The sequence below is a fragment of the Montipora foliosa genome, unplaced genomic scaffold, assembly GCF_036669935.1.
Source record: "Montipora foliosa isolate CH-2021 unplaced genomic scaffold, ASM3666993v2 scaffold_215, whole genome shotgun sequence".
Lineage (NCBI taxonomy): Eukaryota > Metazoa > Cnidaria > Anthozoa > Scleractinia > Acroporidae > Montipora > Montipora foliosa.
Genome location: NW_027179518.1, coordinates 36,218 through 50,000, shown reverse-complemented (window position 1 = coordinate 50,000; position 13,783 = coordinate 36,218). Strand labels below are relative to the sequence as shown.

The 13,783-nt window shown below is 38.8% G+C and overlaps 1 protein-coding gene across 1 annotated transcript in view; it reads right to left on the bottom strand.

The window, feature by feature from the left end:
* Nucleotides 1–2,646, bottom strand: part of LOC137986504 (uncharacterized) — a 32,973-nt gene extending 30,327 nt beyond the window's left edge. The window contains exon 1 of the mRNA XM_068833535.1: nucleotides 2,626–2,646. The gene's annotated coding sequence lies outside the window, so the exon portion shown is untranslated. The remainder of the gene's footprint in view (nucleotides 1–2,625) is intronic.
* Between the last annotated feature and the right edge of the window lie 11,137 nt (nucleotides 2,647–13,783).

Here is a 13,783-nt window from a genome sequence, read left to right as displayed (position 1 = left end):
TTCATTTGAGTCCATTTGAGTGCTTTTGAAAGGCAGAGTAGCGAAAGTCTGGATTTCACAATTTAGTCTCTTGGAAAATCAAAACCATGCACCTTTTGGAAAGAAGTTGACATATGTGGGGCACGAGATAACAAGCCGTCAGAGCCTGCTGTGACTGTCCATTAGCGACATTAGATCGAGATGTTACGCCCTGCTAGTCAAAGTGGGCGCTGCTGGTAATAAACTGACTGCGTCACAATTTTCCTGAATGGAAGTTAATTCTTAACAAAGCTGGCTTGTCTGGCGTCACAAAAGATGAATTAAAGACGATTTATGATATGTCCACGTCACCGCCGAAAATTCACCCGTTTGCGTAAATATTCAGTAAACAAATCATGCCATTGAGGTTCTCATACAAGTTCTATCATAATCATTCTCTGCAATATCAAGGAGACCAATCTGCACGAGAAAACAACTGAATTCCAAGTCAGTCATAGCCAACAAACTACAATGACCTCGTCACGTACGGTATTAATCGACCTGTGTATATCAAACTCACAACGACGCACTTGCGACCAATTTATCGCTGGGGCTAAAGTTTCTAATGTTACCTCACTTTTAAGGGATTGTAGGAAAGGGGTATGTCTGTAAAAGTGAAGCCAGGTAACTGAGGTAAGCGTTTTTTGTAAGTGAATTTATCCAGACACTTTGCAAATAGACTAGAAGAGTGACTACAATTTGTGTTAGACTTAGCTTTAATTATATTCCAAATTTCTTAAAGGTTCAAAACGATTCTCAAGTAGTGTCACGACAGATGTTGTGGTTGCATTTAAAGAGACCGATAAGTTCTTTTTTCTTCAGGAAATATTAAAGCCCAAACAGGTGGGTTATAGTACTACTGAATGGAACTACAAAGCTTGCTTATATCCTGATTTAATTAGCGCTTCATTACTACGGGCCACAGACGTGATACGTTGAACGAGTTGAACAAAGGAGATAAACTTAACGTTGCAGTTTGGACGAAAAAGATGCAATTTTGCATTGTGATTTACCGGCAAGAGATGTGTTGTTAGATAAATAAAGAGTTTTTGCAGCGGCTCTATTGTCAGTAACTTTCAAGACTTCTTCCAAGAAATTTATAACCGCTGTCGGACCACTATCTGATCGGTCCTAAAACAATCACATAAAAATTTCTTATTAACGGCAAGTCTTTTCGGTGACAATTAACTTCAGAGTCTCTTTTAACCATAACTTGGAAGGAAAAAAGATAATCGAAATTAAATGGCTGAGTTTTTGCAGACATGCTTTGTTGAAACTTCAACCGGAAGTGGCCTGGTTAACCATCTTCTCGTAAGTTTTTTTCTTAGTAAAAAGCCTCAACTTTAGTATTTTTTTCTTGATATTACTAAACTAAGGGCTGAACTTTGCAGGGATACTAAGACCTCAAGATATAAAACATGGGCATGGAAAATATTTGGTCTGAAAAACAGGCCATTTCCGGTTGCTTACCATATGCTTCAAATATGACCAAGTTGTGATAACAGCCACAGGCTAGCGAAAAATTTCCATGAGCTAATGTTCTCACCCATAAAAGCCTAAGGATAGGGCTTTACAAAGATGGTTTTGTTTTTGCCTGAAATTAATTTCATGTTGCTAAAAAAGAGATTTAAAAGTGGCCAAAATTGCACTGAAAACCAGCCTCTGGGGACCCCTGAGGGGCTGATATCCAGAACTCGGCTAAAAAAAAGTCGTTGAAGCTGAAACTTTGGCATATTACATAAGTCGACATAAGTACTTTGTGTACCAATTTTGAGCGAAATCGGCCAACCTTCATTTCCAAGTCTGCCCCGGTCTCTCAGGCAGAAGCTGTTAAATGGAAAACCCCTATGCTTTCATCAGTTACAGTACAACTTCTTGCAACTCTCAAGGGGAAGGGAATTCAATTCAAGTTCGTTTTGTTTAAGTAATGATCCGTGTAAGGTGGATAGCAATTTCCTTTGTTATGCGGCAACGGGGCTTTCCCCACATACATGTAGGAATGTTATCATTTTTACACAGAGAATGCATAAACCTACAGGAAAGCTGTTAACGCAATAAAATTCATTTACAGCCCACTTTGAAAGGATGTTTTTTGTGTTAAAAGATTTTGACCAATCACAAGAGTTGAAAACAAAAGCCAAGAAACGTTTACAATTTTACATGTTCCCCACATACGATTTCTGTGGAATTCATTTAAAACTGAGACCAGATGAAAAATGGAAGATGGTTGGAAAGTAAGGATGAATATAATACTGCTTTTATGAAGTTTTGTTAACTTTTGCTGTTTAAGCCAATCAGAAGTAAGTACAGACAATAGAAAAGTTATCACCTTTTTGCATACCAATTGAATTCCAACATGTTCGTTGCCGTTGTTGCTATCGTTCTTATCTGGACTGTTTCTTAAACACAATCTTGCAAATACTGCACCCACAACCAGACAATTTTTTCCTTTTTTCAGTTTGTGGATAATCCTGTCATTAAGGTAGTTTTTTGGGAAAAACACCACATTATCTTATTTTATGCATGTTATTATTTTTATTTCATCATTATTATATATTTATTGTTCATGACTGTCACAACAAAATCATAAATGATTTGGTAGCATACCTGCAATAACTCTTCAATTTACTTCAGGAAAATCTGGAAATCACATCCTGGGTTAAGAAGTTTCCTCCTTTCAAGAAACCAAAATCAAAAATTAATATCAAGCAGTGTGAGGTTTAACCACGCCATCAGAGACAAGAAGGCATCAATTCAAGTTTAAGATAATTTTATATGATCAATCATGTGAGTTGCACATCTAATTTAAAAGTTAAGAGGCAGACGTAGCTCGGTTGGTTAGTGCGTGGCCGTCTGAGCTAGACGGTCACCAGTTTGATCCCTGTCATTCGATCAACGTCTGTTTCGACTTTCCTCTGTTTCGTGTAGCTGTAGCTTTGAATACCCATAAAATGGAGCAATGACGGAGGAAGAGGGGTGAAAGATGCGCACAGAGGGCCACAAGTTTATCAGTAACTCTAGTTGACTGTCCCACGCTACCCTTGTAAAAATAAGGACCTTTTAAAACCTTAACCTTAAAAGTTGAGTAAGCAACGGTTCAAAAATACTGTATCATTAAGAACCACCAAGAGCTGATATACAGGGTTGTATAGTGAAACTACAATAAACTGAAAGGCCATGTACTTCACAAAATATTTATCTCTTGATTACAGACAAGAATGGGACCTTCAATCTAACATAACAATGGTTCACAACCTGAGTCTTTCAAGATAACAAAATTAATGTGTGATATCTTTGGTGAAGAGTGCTCAGTCGAGTTTCCAAAACAAATTTTCTCCTCAATAATCAACACAACATCTTACAGTTTGTATCCCAACCCAGGTGGAAATCTTATTAAGATCTTAGTAAGATTCTTATCAAGTTCTTATTAAGATCTTTTCTTACTTCTTAAGTAAGATTCTTACAAGAACCTTACAAGATCTTGTCAGATCTTGTAAGGTTCTTGTAAGAACCTTACATAGGATCTGTTAAGATCTTAGTTATCATATCTCACTCGATTTTATGCAAATCTTACAAGATTCTTACAATATCTTTTAAGGTTCTTTCTAAGATCTTGCAACGTTCTTATTAAGATCTTTGAAGATTCTTACAAGGTTCTTACACAGACCTTATAAGATTCTTATGTAAACCTTGGGAGATATTCTTACTAAAATCTTAAAAGATCTTGTAAGATCTTGTAAGATTCTTACTTCACTCTAACAAGATCTTACTAATCTTCTACACTTAAAATTTAATAATTCTCCTTTTATTCCCAGTAGTTTGATTTCAGTCTGGTTTGGAAAGAAAATGTACATGTACCTAAAACCTGTCTTTATAGGCATGTCGACGCTCAGTCTCTAAGGTGAAGATTAGGGCTTTGTTCAACCAATATAATCAAAATTGAAAAATCTCTTTATGAACACTTTATTATCATGTCTTATTATCATTTATGCTATATAAGAGTTAATCAACTTTGATGATGTCAACAGAAAATACTTATCCACTTTGTAAAGTTTGAATTAAGACTTTCAAGCACATGTTCAAGAGAGTGAGATAAAACTTGTCTCCTATTTGCATCAGTAATTATTACAGTGAAATTTGAAGTACATTGTATCATCCTCTAGATTTTGAAAACTTAAAAAGATGTTTTGGGATTTTCTCTTCCATCATTTATCACAGAATGGGACAGGATTATTCAAGTTACAACTTGCATGCATGCGGTGATATACAGTACAATGAATTTGGCTGTAATGAGTCCTATGATAACACATGTGGTCTTAATAGCTGGTAGAAACAACCTTGAGACATATTTGCCAGTATTTCTCCAAGACAAAACTACCTACATCATAAAAATGAAAATGGAAGTTTAATGTAATAAAAGTGCCAAGAGATTGTTTTCTCTGTTGCTTGTAAACCAGAAAATACTGAAAATACCAGAAAATCCATAATTATTTCATAGTGATACTCCCCCAAAGATCATGCTTTAAACACTAATAATAAATCAGTAAGCCTTTCACTAATCACTTCTACTTTTTTCTACTTTATGTTTCGAAACTAGGCACTTGATTCAATGACTGACAGATTATCACCATTTCTTCAAAAAGTAATCTTTGCCAAATTTTCTTTAACTCCTGCCATAAAAAAGAAAAGAAAAATAAAGCAAAGATTAACAAACGTTTAGATATACGTGTACATGTATGTACAGTAGTCGACTGAACAAACACTGTGACTTACATTTGAGCAGCATAATTACAACTGTTTGACGTGTGTCTTATATACAAAAATTTGTATTGTCATTTGTTCTTCTTTTTTAATTATTATTACCACACACTTAAGACAAAAACAGGACACAGACATGAAAGCAATGATTTATTGTGTTACCTAATAAAATTATTAGGTGTTTGGATTGTATTTTCTACCAGTATCACTTAGACAAAAATAAGCTTTAAATCTGTCTACAGAAAGAAAATCAAAATGTATACATTAATATCAATGATTAAAAATTAAACTGATTAAGAGGAATCTGACTTCTACTAAGAATTGTTCTTTGATTATGATGCTCAAAAAGCTTTTATAAATGTACACACAAGTGGGGTGAGATGTTTGCATAAACAGTGAAAGGTCAATTCTTTCATACTGGTAAGTAAGAATACTTAATGGTTGCATGCACAATTTAGTTGAATTCAGAAAGATAAAGCACAAATAAAAAAAGGATGATCAGGATTTACATCGTGCCACAGTAAGTTGATCAATGTGTGTGCGAAAAGCAGATTTTTATACAGCAACCGGTATGACAAACTTTTCCCAATACATGTTGGTCAATATAAAATTATGCACTAGTCATTTGTTTCCCCCACCCCCGACGCCCAGGGATAGTTGGGACATATGGGGAAATTACTAGGGCAATTACGCGAGATTACACCACAATTACGCCTCTAGGGGGTAGGGAAATGACAAGTGTGGTAATCTCCCTAATATTTCCTTGATGACTCAGAATCTTTTAGGAACAGAGGGGTGGGGGAATTACGTGTGTTTGTCTGCTCTAGTCCCCAGTGGAAATACACCTACTTTACAACCATTCAAATGTAATTTCCCTACCCATCCCCGGGGGTCAAAGGGTGGGGGAAACAAATGACTAGTGCATTATCTCAGTCATAAACGTAGTATTCTATGCATAAGCCATAGTTCAATGGGTAGCAATAACCAAAAAGGACATCATGGAGGACATCATAATGCTGTGGAAATTCTTGTTAAGACTTTAAGCTGTGCACATATTTTGATGCAGTATACCCGGCCTGTTATTTGCTGTTATTTGTCATAAATGGCATCCCGCGTTCTTCGATCGATCGATTCCCCTACAAGAACACAAATAATTGTGGACGGGTATTCTACAGTTACTCCGCCAAGTTAATCTTATCTTCTCATACGTAAGGCTTACCTCTTGTAAAGAACTTGTTATTATCGATTATCTTTTCTTGATCCGCGTGTTTCTTTAAGCGTGGAACTACTGAAATCAACCTTCGAATCAACCGCCAATTCAACCGCCTAAATATCGGTACATTATAGTGTATTATATGTGAGGTACCTAGCTTTTCTAGTCTGGTGACTGCTGACCAGGACGTAAAGCGGCTCACTTGTCCTCAGTCTCTCAGCAGCCTCATTCCCAGAGTCTTCGTGGCTTTCAATATGGCGGCGGTGTTGGCGGTGTGACTGTTCGCGATCCCCTGGGGCAAGATTGCGAGAAGAAAACAGGAGAAAACTAAGGGTAAGACAGCGTACTTCACACCCATTCCCACAAACCCGCAACACAGCATAAATTTTAAGAAAACGCGTAAGACTTTTAATTAAAGATATAAGTTAACTACAAGTATAACAGTTACGACAGTTATACCTCTAAATTAACTAATCTTACTTAGATTTACTTAGTGCTAATATATATTTAAATGACAATACAAAATAAACTAAATACTTAACTTTAATATTTACAGACAATAAGTTCAGTTCTTCGTCAGCCCTCGTGCTTTCTCCAGGTGGCCGGGGTTGGTAACGTTACCTTACATATAGGGGCGATTTACATATATGGGTGATTCACATATAGGGGTGAGTTGGAACACGATACATGCAGTCATTCACTAGCCGTCACGCAACAAAAAAATCATGGCTCACCGTTTCGTAGCGAAACTCGGAGGTTTTCATAATTGTAATCTACGCAGTGGATGGGTTTTTCGGGAAAACCATGAAGAAAAACTCAAAGATCGGGATAATGCAGAGTGAAGATAGCCAGCGAGCAAATCAAATTCGTCTTAAAACCACGGAACTGTCTTTATATATTTTTTTTCGTGAAACTGTCTCAGGTTATGTTTGCAAGCTTACCTAAAACATTTACATATAGCGGCGCGTTAAGTGTAGGCGCAAATTGGCAGTTGAAATAGTTTACCGAAAAACAGAAGGGCAGGGCAGAAAACAACTCAAATACGTATTGATAGCACAAAACTATCTTTGATGTCTTCCTTGAAACCGTCTTGGTTTCTAAGGTTACCTAAAATGTTTACATATAGGGTCGCGTTACATATTGAAGCAAAATGGCAGTTGAAATAGTTTATACGGGCCTGTTTTGGGCAGAAAACAACTCAGATACGTATTAATACCACAGAACTATCTTTAATGTCTTTCCGTGAAACTGTCTTGGTTTTGTTAATAGAAGATTACCCAACATGTTTACATATAGGGGTGCGTTACATATACACTGTAGGGGCAAATTGGCAGTTGAAATAGTTTACACGGGCCTGTTTTGGGCAGAAAACAACTCAAATACGTATTAATATTAACTTCTTTCCATGAAACCGTCTTGGTTTTGTTAATGTGAGGTTACCTAACATGTTTACATATGGGGGCGCGTTACATATAGGGGCAAATTGGCAGTTGAAATAGTTTATACGCATACCCGACTAGCAATGGGGGGACGTGGGTTCAAATCCTGCTCAGGGCAAATTTTCTTTCAAACATTTATTCAACTAAAATTATGATTTATTCGGGGTGTGCATTGTCAGGGTTTCTCTCCTACACTCTCTATAAATTGAAATTAGCCTGTATCCTTCGAGGATCCTTCCTTGTCATCCGCTAAGGTGACTACGTTCGTGCATCATTAACTTGATCCTTAGTTGGGTTTCAAGTGGAGTTATAGGCTCCCCTACCTTGTCACCTTGAAAGAAAATTTGCCAGGAGGCCCACGCCTTAACCACGTAAATCACCTCTTCGATGGCTGTGTTGCCATGGTTGTCCTGGTGGTGTAGTGGTGTTCACACCCGACTAGTAATGGGGGGGACGTGGGTTCAAATCCTGCTCAGGGCAAAATGATTTTCTTTCAAAGATTTATTCAATTAATTATTTATATGTATATTTATTTATATATCCAAGCTTCCATATATATCCAAGCTTCCAGTTAGTTTAGTGTGGTCTCGGGTCAAACTAAAACTCTGTTGAATTCAACATCTCCCACTGAAGTCCCACAAATTTCTCGATTTTCAAACGTAAATTAAGCTGGTGACCCGCCAAGGATTTCATAAATTACTTTCGTGTCTTACCTCTGATAAATACAACATACAAACGTTTTGCAATTTCAACTAAAACCTTCAGTGAGCTATTGATCGTCGTTTTGAGAAGCCAAAAAATATCCAGTTTAACGCTATGGTTGATAATTATGGCGCGAAACATTTTTTCCACCATTCGGCCGGACTTCAATTCATGTCGTCAGCCTATCGCTATTTCGTTGCTCTGTGCCTTTTTCACAGTGTTTTGTATTCAGTCCGCATTTTATACCTGGTCCGCAGTCCGCGTTTTCTACTGACCGACAAACAAACCATATCTAGAAAGCTGTTTCATACAAAGTTATTGAAAACATGCATTCGCGTAACTTGCGATTTTATCAGCATCTCCTCTTTTTGATATATATGTCCTTTGTTTTATCCAGGAAACCAATATGCATCGGCTTTCATTCCATTTGAAAGAACCAGCTATTTAGTTTTCAAAACATCAGGGGACTTTGTGCCAAAGTACTTTCAACGACATGGCCACAGAGGTCGACAACGGAATCGTTAATTTCACTCTTTCCAGAGATTCAAACCCAATTCTGGACAAGTTATGAGATGCTTCAGATGGCATATCTACCTTTATACAAATAAAATCAAGTTGCACCGTCCATGTTATTGTAAGAAGAAAAGGCAGCAAACTTTTTCGTACGCTTATGGCGGATCAGTCTCGAGGATTCGGCCGACCGTCCGGAATTCTTGAGAGACTTTTGGTCAGGCCCAAATTTAGCGAGCGACGACATAAGAGAACCTATGGGCGAAGCTAAAAATGGGCCTGATCGCAGGTTATTTAAGGAATAGACCACAAGTTTCTATGGTTTATAGGCTGATAAACCACGCGCGATGTTGGTAGAACACAAGAAGAATTCTTAAATCACGAGCCGCAGGCGAGTGATTTACGAATTCTTCGAGTGTTCTTCCAACATCTCAAGTGGTTTATCATGCCTATAAACCATAGAAACCTGTGGTCTATTGCTTTTATATAATAATTCAGAAGACCCGCGATTTTTCGATGAGTTTACTGGCACAATAAAACATAGCTGATTGACCAATCAGAGCGCACGCATTGATTTGGTTATTATATAAACCACGACAGACCATAATACATGGTCTACTTATGTTTCTACACTGCGGTACTTTGTTTACAAAATAGGTAAACAAAAAAGTATATTAACTAGTATGTGTTAAAGCGTTATACGCGTGTGCCCACTGAAACATGTGCAATATCATCCATGCGCATACTGTAAAAGTTCTTCAATTTACTTTGTTGACGTCGCTGGCTTACCGCTTTGCGACCGCCTAAACATCAAACCGAATCTACGCTTTGACTTGTCTTCCAGACCTTGCCATCACAGGTTTACCGGCAACCATCTCCTCTAAATTAAGTCAAAATCTGCTGAATCAGTATCACTATGGTCGCTTTCGCTTTCGTACTCCTCCACCTGGTTGAAATCGGCCTCAGACGCGAGCCTAAGTTGCGGCACAGTGACATCACTTATGAAACTAATTGCGCACTCTTCGTCAACAACAGAGCAATTTTCTGAAGAGGCAGTGGGCGTTACCATCTTAACTTGGTCGGGTGGAAAATGCACCCTTGGTACAGCTTTAGGATTTGTCTTTGCATACAATGCCGGACTGAAGAACTCCTGCCTTATCTTTGGTTGTCTCACTGTTCTCTGTCGCACCGGACGGTAGTTTTCGAGCCACTCTTTCATGGTGTCTTCTTCGTTTTTGGTAAGAGTATTAGCAGGCAGGGGGGTCATGAATCTTACATCTTTGAACGATATACCCGTCTGAGGGGTAAAGTATTTTACCCCCTATTTGGTTGCTCTTCTTAATGACTCCTTTGACATTGTACCGAAGTCTGTTGCATATTGAAGAGCATCAAAGATCTCGTGCTTAAAATGCGAAACTGGGTGTAAATTCTCTACTACTGTTGTAAGTAAAGTTTTCCAGTCAATGTTATCTTTGAGCTGTGGATTAATAACTTCGATTTTTTTCATATATAAGGCTCTTCACACCATTAACTAGAAGGTCTACAGAAATTTGTGACTTTCGGGACACAGTTCCATCGCATGGAAATCGCAAAGTCGTCAATGAAACTGGAGAAAGTCTAAAAGTAGTAAGAGCTGTCAAAGCGTCTGTCAACTCATGCTGTGACACAGTTCGTCAGACACTTCCAGCGGCTTTTAACACCCCCGTTTTGCGGAAAAGGGAAGAGTATCGGCTTTTCTCGCTACAAAGGCTCGTAAATTCATAAAATTCAAGACTAGTTGAATCTTCAAAGGAGACGTTGGACTTTTATTATTATGGCGAGAATTTTTCACGGTTAACATGTTTTATGGCTAACGGTTAATAATTTTCAGTTTTTACACCTTACGGCTAGATTTACGGTACAAAAGAAACAATGGACCCTAACCCTAAAGACAATAGAGGTGAGTCCTAAAGGGATCAAATGAAATTAGAGGTTGTAAAGACCTGCGTCCTATCTCGAGACAAGCTAAAATGTTTGCCATTGGCCGTAAATGTCTTTTTACGGCTAACGGTTAATTATTCCCCTTACGGTTAACGGATCTATTAAAAATTAATTGCTTGCTTGTTCTTATGCTGTTTCTAGTGCTACACTATATGACAGGTCAGGATAGATGACTCTGAGTGCCCTCCTTTGGATCAGTTCCAAATCTTCGCATATGTAGTTTGGTAGGGAACGATGGAATACAGGACTTGCGTATTCCAGGACGGGCCTAATGCATGTCACGTAGAATAGCACAAGTTCACTTGGTGCAACTCCAGATCTCTTAAGCTGTTTCAAAAAGTAGAGATAAGGGGAACATTTTCTACTTAGTTCAGCGGTGTGCATGTTCCACTTTAAATCGTGGCTAATGATCATGCCTAGCAATTTGGCACTGGTGACTAATTCAAGAGGTTTGCCATTTAGGACTAGGGGTTCAAAATCGTGGTTGTTGTTTGAGAATCCAATTTGTAGTTCTTTGCACTTGGCCTCATTCAGTTGGAACCCATCGATACTCGCTTGTCTTGAAAGGTCATCCAAAGCGTCTTGGAGTTTGCTCTCACTGCCCTTTGTAACTATTTCGGAACAAGATGTGTCGTCCACGTATTTCCACATGTCAGCTGGCGTGTCCAAACCATTAATCATGACGAGAAATAACCAGGGGCCTAATTTTGTTCAATGCATGGGGGACGCCGGATGGCACAGAGCGCCATTCAGAGTGACAATCTTGGGCAAGTTTAACTCTGTTTCCGATCCATCAAGAAGTCGACAATCCAGCTTTTGGCTTGCCTCAGAATATGTTGCTAGTTTTTGAACGAGAACACTATGGTCGATTAGGTCAAGCGACTTTAAACCGTTAAAGTCCGGAATTTCTCATGCTTCTCTACGCAATTGCTCAAATTCGTTCATAACTGCGAGGATCATAGCTTCACTTGATTTCATATCCGCAGTTCAACATCTAATTCATTTCCCATATCATTTCATTCCCATCTCAAATTGGAAATATCTGAACGGTGGGATGCCTCAGGGAACAAAATTGGGTCTACTATTATTTGCTGTCATGGTCAACGCCCTAGTTTTATCATGGGCTCCTAGCGCCAAATTCGTCGATGACCTGACTGTCCTTGAGGTTGTCCCTAGGAATTCCCCTTCTTTGTTAAACTTTGTTGTCAACAAAATAGAGTCATATGCGGTTACTAATAACACGCGCCTTAACCCGGTTAAGTGTAAGGAGTTGTCTGTTGACTTCCTTAGATACAACAGTTGGAATTGGAAACCTATCTTGGTGGGCGGTGCCTTTATTGAGCGTGTGTCGTGTTTCAAGTTGCTTGGGTTTTACCGTTTCGAATGATCTCACCTGGGCTGCCCTTTGTGATGCGATAATCAACAAAGCCAACAGACGGCTCTATGCCTTAAGAGTCCTAAAGAAATGAGGCCTATCGATGCATGATCTTACTGCTGTTTATTGTTCACTTATCCGATGTACTCGAGTACGCCTGTGTAGTATTTGCTAACCTTCCCCAATATTTATCTAATGCTCTAGAACGAATCCAGAAACGTGCGCTGGGAATCATACCACCAAGCGCATCTTATGACCAAGCCCTATCCATATTGGGCTTGACCTCTCTACGGGATCGAAAAGACGCCGCTTGTAAGAGATTTGTTTCTAAAATTGCGCCTCCCAACCCCCCTTTTCCCTTAATATCAAGTAGAGTAGAGATGAGGCATACTCAGTATAATCTCAGAAGGAATACCACCAGAGTACTGAGTTAAGCAATGTAATACTGAACCTTTTACTGAGTCAAGTCGCTTCTTTTAGGTATGCTAATAACCTCCCACATTGGAGGCATTAGTATGTGAGGGATTATTATTTATAATTTATATTTATATTTATAATTATTGCATTTTTCAATATATCTTGAATTCAGTCTTTAAAACTGCGAGAGGCAGAAATAAACGAATTTGATTTGATTTGTTGATTCATTCATCACGGGAACATTAGAACTCACAAATGTGAAGTTCCCAGCATCAGTGGCTGCATAGCTCAGTTGGTTACAGCGTCGCACTGGTATTGCGAGGTCACGGGTTCAAACCCTGTTAAAGTCTTGAATTTTCCAGGCTTCTCTATGCAATTGCTAAAATTGCGTTCATAACTGCGAGGTTCATAGTCTCACTTGATCTCATATCCGCAGTTCAATATATGATTCATTTCATATTTCATTTGATTCGTTAAAATCAACAACGGCATCCGCCACTTTGTTTAAAATGTTCAGACGCTGGGAATCTGGAACGACTTCTTTAATTGGCCAGACGTAGCAACCTAATTTCCTTTTTCTTATGCTGTTTCGTTTTTACGCAACACAAGCGAACGTAAGTATAAGCGCAAGCACAAGGAAGAGGAAAACTTTGGATCCTTGTGCTTGGCGCTTTTGTCAACCCCGTTTTTACGGGGAAATAAGCGCTCTTATGCTTTGCGCTTGTGCTTGCGTCGATAGTCAAAACCAGGCTTTAGCGTTTCATTGTAGGGTTAACGCCCAGAGAAGCGGCCGAGGGAGTCTTGGGGAGGAAAATAATGACCAATCAGATTGGACCTTATGAGTGATGACAAAAATGCCTCTGATTGGTCCCCATAGTAAGTGGCCGTACTTCTTCGTACTTCTGTTGTTTTCTGTGCTAAATCCATTGTTATCTTTGTTCGTTCTATTGTTCTTTTGGCCAATCCCGAAGCCCGTTCACTGGGGTACGACACGACCCGAGAAGTTTATTTATCGATAAGCAGTACTTTTTGCGGTAGCCTGGGAAAATAGCGACAAGAAAAGAAGAAACGCTGACTTTAAAAATCGTTTGCGTCGTTGCGAAATGGACTTTAGTTATCGATAACTGGCTCAACAGACGGGAGAAATAGTGTTGTCGATAACAAAACGGCCGCGTTTCGACAATTTTTTGTTATCGACAACTAAAAAGTTATCGATAACAAATTGCCTCGTCTGTTGGGGCCACCAACCGCCAACTTCAAATTTTTCTGAAATCCCTGGTAACCTGATGCGGTGTTTCCAATTCAAAATTCTTTGGATTGAAAGGACGACCAGCACGTGGCTATCGAGTTTTCTCTTTCCATCCTTCTACC